Source organism: Stegostoma tigrinum, chromosome 1 (assembly GCF_030684315.1).
Source record: "Stegostoma tigrinum isolate sSteTig4 chromosome 1, sSteTig4.hap1, whole genome shotgun sequence".
In the NCBI taxonomy this organism is placed as follows: Eukaryota; Metazoa; Chordata; class Chondrichthyes; order Orectolobiformes; family Stegostomatidae; genus Stegostoma; species Stegostoma tigrinum.
In genome coordinates this window covers 167,762,660-167,773,607 of record NC_081354.1, presented here as the reverse complement: position 1 = coordinate 167,773,607, position 10,948 = coordinate 167,762,660, and positions in this window count along the sequence as shown.

Genomic DNA, 10,948 nt, shown 5'->3' with positions numbered 1-10,948 from the left:
TAATGGTGGAAAGCAAACAAAAACAAACGCAAAGGAATTTATATTATAAGTTTTATTCCTGGCTACCTCAGCACTGTTATACAATATCTTCTGTAAAGTCAGTAATGGGAAGGTAGGAGCTCAGCTTTTCATTCGTTCTTCAGTATTCTGCTCAAAGGTAAGCCCACGGCTCATTGTGTGTTCCTATCAATCCTGAACCACTTTCTTGGCAGTTTCTGTCAGTTGTGGCTTGTCTATTATTATCCATGTCAGCACGGGGGCCACAGATATCAAGCACTCTTCATCGGGAACAAGAATCAAACTCAGATAACAAAGTGCAAAGATGGATGAACACAGCAGGCCAAGCAGCATCTTAGGAGCAGGAAAGCTGACGTTTTGGGCCTAGACCCTTCATCAGAGAGGGAGATGGGGAGAGGGTTCTGAAATAAATAGGGAGAGAGGGGGAGGCGGACCGAAGATGGAGAGAAAAGAAGATAGGTGGAGAGGAGAGTATAGGTGGGGAGGTAGGGAGGGGATAGGTCAGTCCGGGGAGGACGGACAGGTCAAGGAGGCGGGATGAGGTTAGTAGGTAGGAAATGGAGGTGCGGCTTGGGGTGGGAGGAAGGGATGGGTGAGAGGAAGAACAGGTTAGTGAGGCGGGTCAAGCTGGGCTGGTTTTGGGATGCAGTGGGGGAGGGGACAGGCTGGGCTGGTTTTGGGATGCAGTGCGGGAAGGGGAGATTTTGAAGCTTGTGAAGCCCACATTGATACCATTGGGCTGCAGGGTTCCCAAGCGGAATATGAGTTGCTGTTCCTGCAACATTCGGGTGACATCATTGTGGCACTGCAGGAGGCCCAGGATGGATTCTCCAGCATCTGCAGTCCCCATTATCTCAAGAATCAAACTCAGGCTGTTGTTGGCATTATTCTGAACCACACATTAACCATCCAGTCAACTGAGATAACTGTTCCCCACTGCTAAACCATTTTCACATAAAGCCTAACTGAGGACATTGTGGAAAGCTAAGGAAGAAATTGCAAGGCTGCTAGAGATATTGTGTCATCAATAGCCATGCCAGAATACTGGAGGGTAGCAGTAGGTGTGCCTTTAAGAAGGACTGTAGGAGAAGACTGGGAACTATAGGTTTTTGAGTCTGAAGTCAGTTGTGAGTAAGTTGTTGGAGGGGATTCTGAGAGACAGGATTTACATGCATTTGGAGAGGCAAGAAATGATTAGGGATAGTTAACATGGCATTGTGCACAGGAAATTGGGTCTCACAAACCTGTTTGAAATTTTTGAGTGTCTAACCAGGGAAATAAATGAGGGCAGAGTGGTGGACATTGTCTACATGCACTTTAGTAAGGCCTTTGACAAGGTTTCACATTATAGACTGGTGAGTAAAGTTAGATCACATCGGATTCAGGAGAGCTTGCCAATTGGATACAAATTTGGCTTGACGGTGGGAGATGGAAAATAGTTGTGGAGGGCGATTTTTCGGGCTGGAGGCCTGTTACACACAATGTTCCACAGGGATCAGTGTGGACCCCCCTGTTGTTTGTCATTGATATAAATGATTTGGATGAGAATACAGGAGGTTTGATTAGTAAGTTTGTGTACGACGCCAAAATTGGTGGCATGGTAGACTGTGAGGGAAATTATCTAAGGTTACAACTTGCTCTTGATCAGTTAGGCTAATGGGCCAAGGAGTGGCAAATGGAGTCTAATTTATTCGGGGCAGCACGGTGGCTCAGTGGTTAGCACTGCAGTCTCACAGCGCTAGGGACCTGGGTTCGATTCCCGCCTCAGGGGATGGGTCTGTGTGGAGTTTGCACATTCTCCCCGTGTCTGCGTGGGTTTCCTCTGGGTGCTCCGGTTTCGTCCCACAGTCCAAAGATGTGCAGGTTAGGTGGATTGGCCATGCTAAATTGTCCATAGTGTTCAGGGGTATGTGGGTTATAGGGGGATGGGTCTAGGTGGTATGCTTCAAGGGGCAGTGTGGACTTGTTGGGCCAAAGGGCCTGTTTTCACACAGTAGGGAATCTAATCTAACCTATATAAATGCAAGGTGTCACATTTTGGTAAGACCAACAGGCCAGGAATTACGCAGCAAATGGTATTATGGAATTAGTAGCTATAATGTATTGTTTGTTCAAAAACTCTTAATAATGTGTCACATAGAGAGTTACTGCATCAGCTGAGAGTCCTGACTGCTATATGTGAGCCAATATAGAAGATTGCCAAACTAATAGGAAATCAAGAGTCATGATAAATGAGTTATTTTCAGGTTGGCAAAATTATTAGAGGAATCTTGCAGCCATCAATGCTGGAGCCTTGACTATCAACAATCTAGCAGAGCACTTATGGTGGTTTGGTCATGTCCCTACCTCTGAGCCAACAGGCTCAAATTCAAATTCCACCGGCTCCAAAGGTGTGTCATAATATCACTGGAAAATACTTACAACCTATATTAGCATAACAAGCAAGTTAGACAAAGGAGAGACAGTGGATGTAATCTATTTGGATTTCCTGAAGGCACTTGGTAAGGTGATGCACAGGAGACTGCTAAGTAAGGCTGCCCATTGAGTTAGGGGCATGTTCTGACATGGAGAGAGGAATGGCTGACTGGCAGAAGGCCAGTAGGCATACAGGGTCTTTTTTGGATGGCAGCTGTATGTCTAGTGGCGTTCCACGGGGATCAGTGTGGAGAAGATGTTTCCACTAGTAGGAGAAACTATACCCTGTGGGCAAAGCCTCAGAATGAAGGTATGACCCTTTAGAACTAAGAGGAGAAGGAATTTCTTCAGCCAGAAGGTGGTGAATTTGTGAAAATCATTGGTGCAGAGGATGTAGAAGCCAAGTCATTGAGTGTATTTAAAACAGAGAGGGAGAGGTTCCTAAATAAATCCCAAAAAATCTGTGGATGCTGTAAATCAGAAACAAAAACGGAAATTGCTGGGAAAGCTCAGCAGGTCTGGCAGCATCTGTGAAGAGAAATCAGAGTAAACGTTTTGTGTCAGAAATGAGGAAGGGTGACTGGATCCGAAATATATTAACTCAACTCAAGGGGTGGCATGGTGGCTCAGTGGTTAATACTGCAGCCTCACAGCGACAGGGACCCGGGTTCAATTTCACTGTCTGTGTGGAGTTTGCCCATCCTCCCTGTGTCTGCGTGTGTTTCCTCTGGGTGCTCCGGTTTCCTCCCACAGTCCAAAGATGTGCAGGCTAGGTGGATCAGCCATGCTAAATTGTGTGTAGTGTTCAAGAGTGTGTGGGTTATAGGGGGATGGGTCTGGGTGGGATGTTCCAAGGGGCGGTGTGGACATGTTGGGCCGAAGGGCCTGTTTCCACACTGTAGGGAATCTAATCTTGAAAAAATAACTTTCTTTCCACAGATGCTACTGGACCTGATGAGTTTTTCCAGCAATATGTGTCTTTGTTTCAACTGTCCAGAAGGTTGAAATCTTAACTGTGATTTCTCTTCTCAGGTAGATTCCTGATTGGTAAGGGGATCGGGGTTACAGGGAGAAGGCAGGAGAATGGTGTTGAGAAACATCAGCCATGATTGAATAGCAGAGCATACTCGATGGATCGAATGGCCTAACTCTTATGGTCTTGTGGACTTGGACAAGAGAGCGATTGGACTGTCGTCAAATTTGCTGATGATACAAAGATCCATTGAAAATTAAAACAGAAAGGGTTGGAGAAACTCAGTAGCTCTGGTAGCACCAGGGCAGAGAGAGAAATAGAGTTAATGGTTCAAGTTAATAGAACATAGATCAATACAGGAACAGGCCCTTCAGCCCACCATGTCTGTGCTGACCATGATGCTATTCTGAATGAATCCCATTTGCCTACACTTGGCCCATATCCCTCGGTTCCCTGCCTGTTCATGTGTCTGTCTAAATGCTTCTTAATATGACTTCTTTGGAACTGAAGAGAAGTGAAAATGTGATGGGTTTTGTGCTGTTAGGAAAAAGTGGGGCATTTGAGAAGTGTTAGTCAGTGAGTTTTGAGAAGATTTGTGGCTCAGGTTGAGGTTCTGGATGTGAGTTTGCTTGCTGAGCTGGAAGGTTCGTTTTCAGACGTTTCGTCACCATTCTAGGTAACACCATCAGTGAGCCTGGTGTTATGTCCCGCTTTCTATTTATCTGTTTAGGTTTCCTTGGGTTGGTGATGTCATTGACAAGTGTTAGTTGGTGAGGGAACTCAGACTGCAAAGATATCATTGAATCAATGATGAAAGGAGTGAGAATGGTTGCAGAGGAGAAACAAAACATTGGTCCATAATAGGTACTAATTAGAAAAAGGAAAAAGATTTCAAAGAAAATATGAGAATTTAAATCATTCATTTTTTCCCCCTCCTTTCTAACATGAAATGTGGTTATGTAAGAACATAGAACGTAGAACAATGCAGGCCCTTCGGCCTATGATGTTGTGCTGACCTATTATCCTACTAAGATCAATCTACCCTGCATACCCTACATTTCACTATCCTCCTTGTGCCTATCCAGGAGTCGCTTAAAAGTGTCTAAAGTATCTGACTCCACTACCACCGCTGGCAGCGCATTCCACACACCCACCACTCTCTGTGTGAAGAACCTATCTCTGACATCTCCCCTATATCTTCCTCCAATCACCTTCAAATTATGCTCCCTTGTAATAGTCATTTCCGCCCTGGGAAAAAGTCTCTGACTATCCACTATCTATTCCTCTGATCATCTTGTACACCTCTATCAAGTCACCTCTCATCTTCTTTGTTCCAGTAAGAAAAGCCCTAGTTGCCTCAACTTTTCTTCATAAGACCTGCCCTCCAGTCCAGGCAGCATCCTGGTAAATCTCCTCTGCACCCACATCTTTCCTATAATGAGGTGACCAGAACGGAACAGAATATTCTAAGTGTGGTCTAACCAGGGTTTTATAGAGCTGCAACATAACCTCATGGCTCTTAAATGCAATTTCCCTGCCAATGAAAGCCAATACACCATGCGTCTTCTTTCCAATCCTATCAACTTGGGTAGTAACTTTAAGGGATCTTTGGACGTGGACCCCAAGATCCCTCTGTTTCTCCATGCTGCCGAGACCCCTGCCATTAACCTGTATTCTGCATTCAAATTCAACCTTTCAAAACGAATCACTTCAATTTTTCTGGGTTGAATTCCATCTGCCACTTCTTTGCCCAGCTCTGCATCCTGTTAATGTCCCGTTGCAAACTACAACAGCCCTCCGCACTGTCCACAATTCCACCAACCTTGGTATCATCGGCAGACTTACTAATCACCCTTCCACTTCCTCATCCAAGTCATTGATAAAGATCACAAAGAGCAGAGGTCGCAGAACAGAACCCTGTGGAACACCACTTGTCACCGAGCTCCAAGCTGAATACTTCCCATCTATGACCACCCTCTGTCTTCTATTAGACAGCCAGTTTAGTACCCAGACAACCAGATTTCCCTGAATCCCATACCAGCTTACTTTCTGAATGAACCTACTATGTGGAGCCTTATCAAATGCCTTGTTAAAATCTATATACACTACATCCGCTGCTGTACCTTGATCAAGAATTCAATAAGGCTTATGAGGCATGACCTGCCCCTCACAAAGCCATGCTGACTATTTCTAATCAAACTGTCCTTTACCAAATATCTCTCAGAATTCTCTCCAATAATTTGCCCACCACAGAAGTAGCACTGACAGGTCTGTAATTCCCAGGATTATCCCTATTCCCTTTTTTGCACAAGGGAATGACATTTGCCGCCCTCCAATCATCTGTTACTACTCCAGTGGACAGTAAGGACTCAAAGATCATTGCCAAAGGGCAGCAATCTCTTCCTCACTTTCTGTGTCAACCTTGGGTACATCCTGTCTGGCCCAGGGGACTTATCTATCCTCAAGTTTTTGAAAATTTCTAGCACGTCCTTCTTTCTAACATCAGCCTATTCGAGCATATCTGCCTGCTTCATGCTGTCCTCACAAACGTAAAGGTCCCTCTCACTGGTGAATACTGAAGCAAAGTATTCATTAAGGGCCTCCCCTACCTCATCCGACTCCACGCACAAGTTTCCTCGACTATCCCTTATTGGTCCTACCATCACCCTGGCCCTCCTTTTGTTCCTCATATAAGATATTATAATAACAGCAGGCTGGCTGAGGAGGAGCATGAACCACATTTTAAAGTGAGCCAGAGGCTCTGAGTTCAAGAAGGGCAGTTGAAACAAAGATGCCTATTGCTGGAGAAACTCATCAGGTCTGGCAGCATCTATGGAGAGAAAGCTGAGTTAATGTGTTTTGCTCCAGTGATCCTTCTTCCAAGGGACAGTTCCTTTTTCCTAAAGGGCCCTAATGAACCAGATGGATTGTTGTAACAACCCATAATGGTTGGGTTCTAATCAAAGTCCCTTCTGAGACACGGGGGGCTCAGGGGTAGTACAATATGCTGATGCATTGACTTCCAGTTTTGGAAGTTGCTGCTGTTCACTGACTGCAGAGATCCACACAGACAAAAGTAATTCAGTGGGAACATTAATAGTAACCATTAGATCAGCTTTTAATTCCAGATTTAATAAATTTAAATTTCAACAACTGCCATGTTCTCAGAACATTAGCTTGGGCCTCTTGGATAACAAACCCAGTAACATTGCCATGATAGCACTGCCTCCCAAATGGTAGCTCCTGTGGTTTTGCTAAATTCAGTTTGTTTTCTTTCAAAGAAAATGAATGGATTACTATTCTGAAAACTGACATCTGGGTTGAAATTCAAGTCATTCTGCTGCCCAGAAGACAAGGTGATGGCAGCATAAGGCTTTGATAGATTTCATTAACTGCCTTTAGTCACTACATTCTCTTTCCTAATTGCAGAATGTCACGTAAAACAACACAATGGGAGCATCTTAAATGCAATCCAACACTTCACTTAGAATATATTGTAAACTTCCTGTAGCAATTATAGAAATCCATGCTTTACCCTTCTCAAACAACAATAATCAGATTGAAATGATCAGGGATAATATCACCAAGCTCCATCACACAAAGATTTCTCCTTCTCTGCTCACTCCATATGATAACAACAGCAGGCTGACTGACGGGGAGCATGAACCACATTTTAGAGGGGGCCAGGGGCTCTGGGTTCAAATCCCATTCTGTTACTGATAGCCCAGGAAGGTACTATTCGCAATGTGGCTGATACCAACCCAACAGCCTTGTGGAACAAGCTAATGGCAGCTGGTAAGGCAGGGAGAGGTGGCCGGTGAGGCATGGTTCAGACCATCTACCATATTAATGTATGTTGCCAAACGCTCCAAATTTCAAATAAAAATAGACAAAGGATGGCATTCGTTGCAACCACACTAGGTGACATTTTTTGCCATTGCCCCTTCTGCTGCAATAAAAGAGGAATGGCATTTAATAAGGAAATGAAAGAGTGGAAAGTATGCTATTTTTCCTTAAGTAATTTGCTTCCCTCTCTTCTCCACATACACACCCCTCCCACCCCCCCACCATGTAATCTTCCATGGATTTCTGTGATATACACAGCCCAGTTCCCCGCCCGCCCACCACCACTTTAATGAGAAGTCTCCATTTCACCACTGAGCTCTGACTGGCGATGCACAATTCTATTCTTAACACACACATGCTGGCAGAAGAGTTAGCAAGTTATTAAATGAATCAAGGTTAACCAAATTAAAAACTTTTCTTGTGCTTATTGGTGGTGTTCAAGAATGTGCTGCCTGAAAGATGTTTCAGTAGTAACATTCGAAAGGGAATGAAATAACTACTTCGGAGGAAAAGCATTCAGGGTGATGACACAAAAGCAGGGTAGTGGGTATCTGTAAACACAAAAACAAAACCAAAGAACTGTGGATGCTGGAAATCTTCAGCATAGTCATTGAACTGAAAATATTAACTCTGCTTTATCTCCAAAGATGCTGCCAGACCTGCTGAGTTTATCAAGCAATTTCTGTTTTGTTTTGCAGTTGGTATTGGATAGCTCTTCCAGTGAGGCAGCACAGGAATGATGGGTCAAATGGCCTTCTGTGCTTTCAGAGTCAATGTCCAGAAACTGAACTTGACTTATAAATACCGTGGTTACAATAACAATTCAGAAGCTAGGAATCTTGCAACAATTAACTCACTTTCTGACTCCCAAAGCCTGTCCACCATCCACGAGGCACAAGTCAGGACTATGGTGGAATACTCCCCACTCGCCTGGATGAGTGCAGCCCCAACAACACTCAAGAAGCCTGACACCATCAGGGACAAAGGAGCCCGCTTGATTGGCATTACATCCACGAGCATCCACTCCCTCCACCACTGAAGCTCAGCAGTGTGTACTATCTGCAAGATGCACTGCAGAAATTCACCATAGATCTTTAGACAGCATTTTCCAAACTCATGATCACTTCTGGAAGGACATGTACAGCAGATACATGGGACCATCACCACTTTCAAGTTCCCTTCCAAGCCGCTCACTATCCTGACTTGGAAATATATCACAGCTCCTTCACTGTCATCAGGATAAAATTCTGAAATGCCCTTCCTAACAGCATTGCATGTCTACCCGCAGCATATGTACTGCAGCAGTTCAAGACGGCAGTTTACTATCACCTTCTTGAGGGCAACTAGGGACGAGCTATAAATGCTGGCCCAGCCAAAGACGTCCAAACATTGTGAACTGATTAAAAAAAAACTCCCAGCTCACTCAGTCGCTGTAGTGTAGTTTCTACAGGCATGAACGAGCCTTCTGATTTCAGGGCAAGATTCAGTGCAACCACTGAGTCAAGCTGAGTATTTGACAGGAAGGAGATGCACATAAAATAAGGCGATCCTGAGCTTCATTACAACAGTTGGTAGATGACTGTGTGGCTGTTCTGTATAATTTCACGGGCGAGATGATGTAAATCATATGGAGCCCTAACCCTTCCCTGCAAAGCTTGTTTGGTTTGAAGTGTGACCACACAGGTGCAAATAGCAGCCCATGTGACTCATCGACTTGGAGCCAGTAAGCACAGCTGAGAAAATAACTGGCCCTCAACCCACTGCTTTCCTACATCTCGACACTGTTCAGCTTCCTTCCAGGAGCAGATCTTTTTTCCTCCTCTGCTCTGTGTTGTTTATATCATATATCAAGCAGCTGTCTGCTGTCTTTATTATATTTAACCATACCAGGTGTCTAGCAGCTATGTTTGCAGAGTATGGCCCTTGGCAAATCATGAAACCGAATTTGTACATATTGAGAAGATCATTTTCCATTGTTTTAAATTCTTTCTTTCTTTATCTCTGTGAAATTAAGAAATTATTAGCTGCCAATAGTAGTATTGGAAAGGGCTTAAAATAACAATTTTTTCAGAAATCTCAACAAACTCAGAATAGTGTCTCTCAGTGCAGTACTAAACTATTGTGCTAAAAATTAACTCCAAGCAAATGTTTCTGCCATCAAAAGCTGAACGAAAATCCAAAAGTGAACTCCTTCATTCCCTTTGTAAGGTCAGGGTTCGAGTCCTAGTCTTGACAAAATCAAGGCTGACACTGCACAGCGACACTAAGGATCTAATGAGATTTCAGCTTTGGAAATGGGTTACTCACGATCTCTCTGTCACTACCTGAATGAAAATCATTGAATCACAGAGTCAGTGCAGCAGAGAAGGAGGCCATTCAGCCCATCCTGTCTGCATCAAACCCACTGAATGAGCATTTCACTGCAGTGGTTCTCTCACCCTCTCTCTATAACACAGTCTTCTTTTTTTCTAATAACTGTCTAATTCCCTTTGGAATGCCTCAATTAAACATGCACCCCCACAGTCACAAGCAATGCATTCCAAACTTAATCACTCTCTTCCTGAAAATGCTTTTTCTTTTAACCAAATAATTTAAGTCTGTGTCTCTCACCCATGATCCTTTCATGCATAGGGAAATTTTTCTCCCAGTCTACCCCGTCCAGACCTCTCACATTTTTGACAACCTCTGTCAAACGTCCTTCACTTCTCCCAGGATGGATGTGGCAATGCTGGTGTTGGACTGGGGTGGATGAGGGAGGAAGTCACATACACCAGGTTGAGGTCCAACAGCAGCGCTCCAAAAGCTTGTGATTTCAAATAAACTTGTTGGACCATATCCAGGTGTTGTGTGACTTCTGAATTTCTGCAAGGAAAACAATTGTTAGAGACAACGAGCTTTTGAGACAAATGCTTCTGTCTGTTCTGACCATGTGTCCATAAGTAAGCAGGTTCTGGTTTAGTGATAATGGGAACTGCAGATGCTGGAGAATCCCGGATAATAAAGTGTGAAGCTGGATGAACACAGCAGGCCAAGCAGCATCTCAGGAGCACAAAAGCTGATGTTTCGGGCCTAGACCCTTCATCAGAGAGGGGGATGGGGTGAGGGTTCTGGAATAAATAGGGAGAGAGGGGGAGGCGGGCTGAAGATGGAGAGAAAAGAAGATAGGTGGAGAGGAGAGTATAGGTGGGGAGGTAGGGAGGGGATAGGTCAGTCCAGGGAAGACGGACAGGTCAAGGAGGTGGGATGAGGTTAGTAGGTAGGAAATGGAGGCGCGGCTTGGGGTGGGAGGAAGGGATGGGTGAGAGGAAGAACAGGTTAGGGAAGTAGAGACAGGCTGGGCTGGTTTTGGGATGCGGTGGGGGAAGGGGAGATTTTGAAGCTGGTGAAGTCCACATTGATACCATTGGGCTGCAGGGTTCCCAAGTGGAATATGAGTTGCTGTTCCTGCAACCATTAGATAGCATCATTGTGGCACTGCAGGAGGCCCATGATGGACATGTCATCTAAAGAATGGGAGGGCGAGTTGAAATGGTTCGCGACTGGGAGGTGCAGTTGTTTATTGCGAACCAAGCGGAGGTGTTCTGCAAAGCGGTCCCCAAGCCTCCGCTTGGTTTCCCCAATGTAGAGGAAGCCACACCAGGTACAATGGATGTAGTATACCACATTGGCAGATGTGCAGGTGAACCGCTGCTTAAT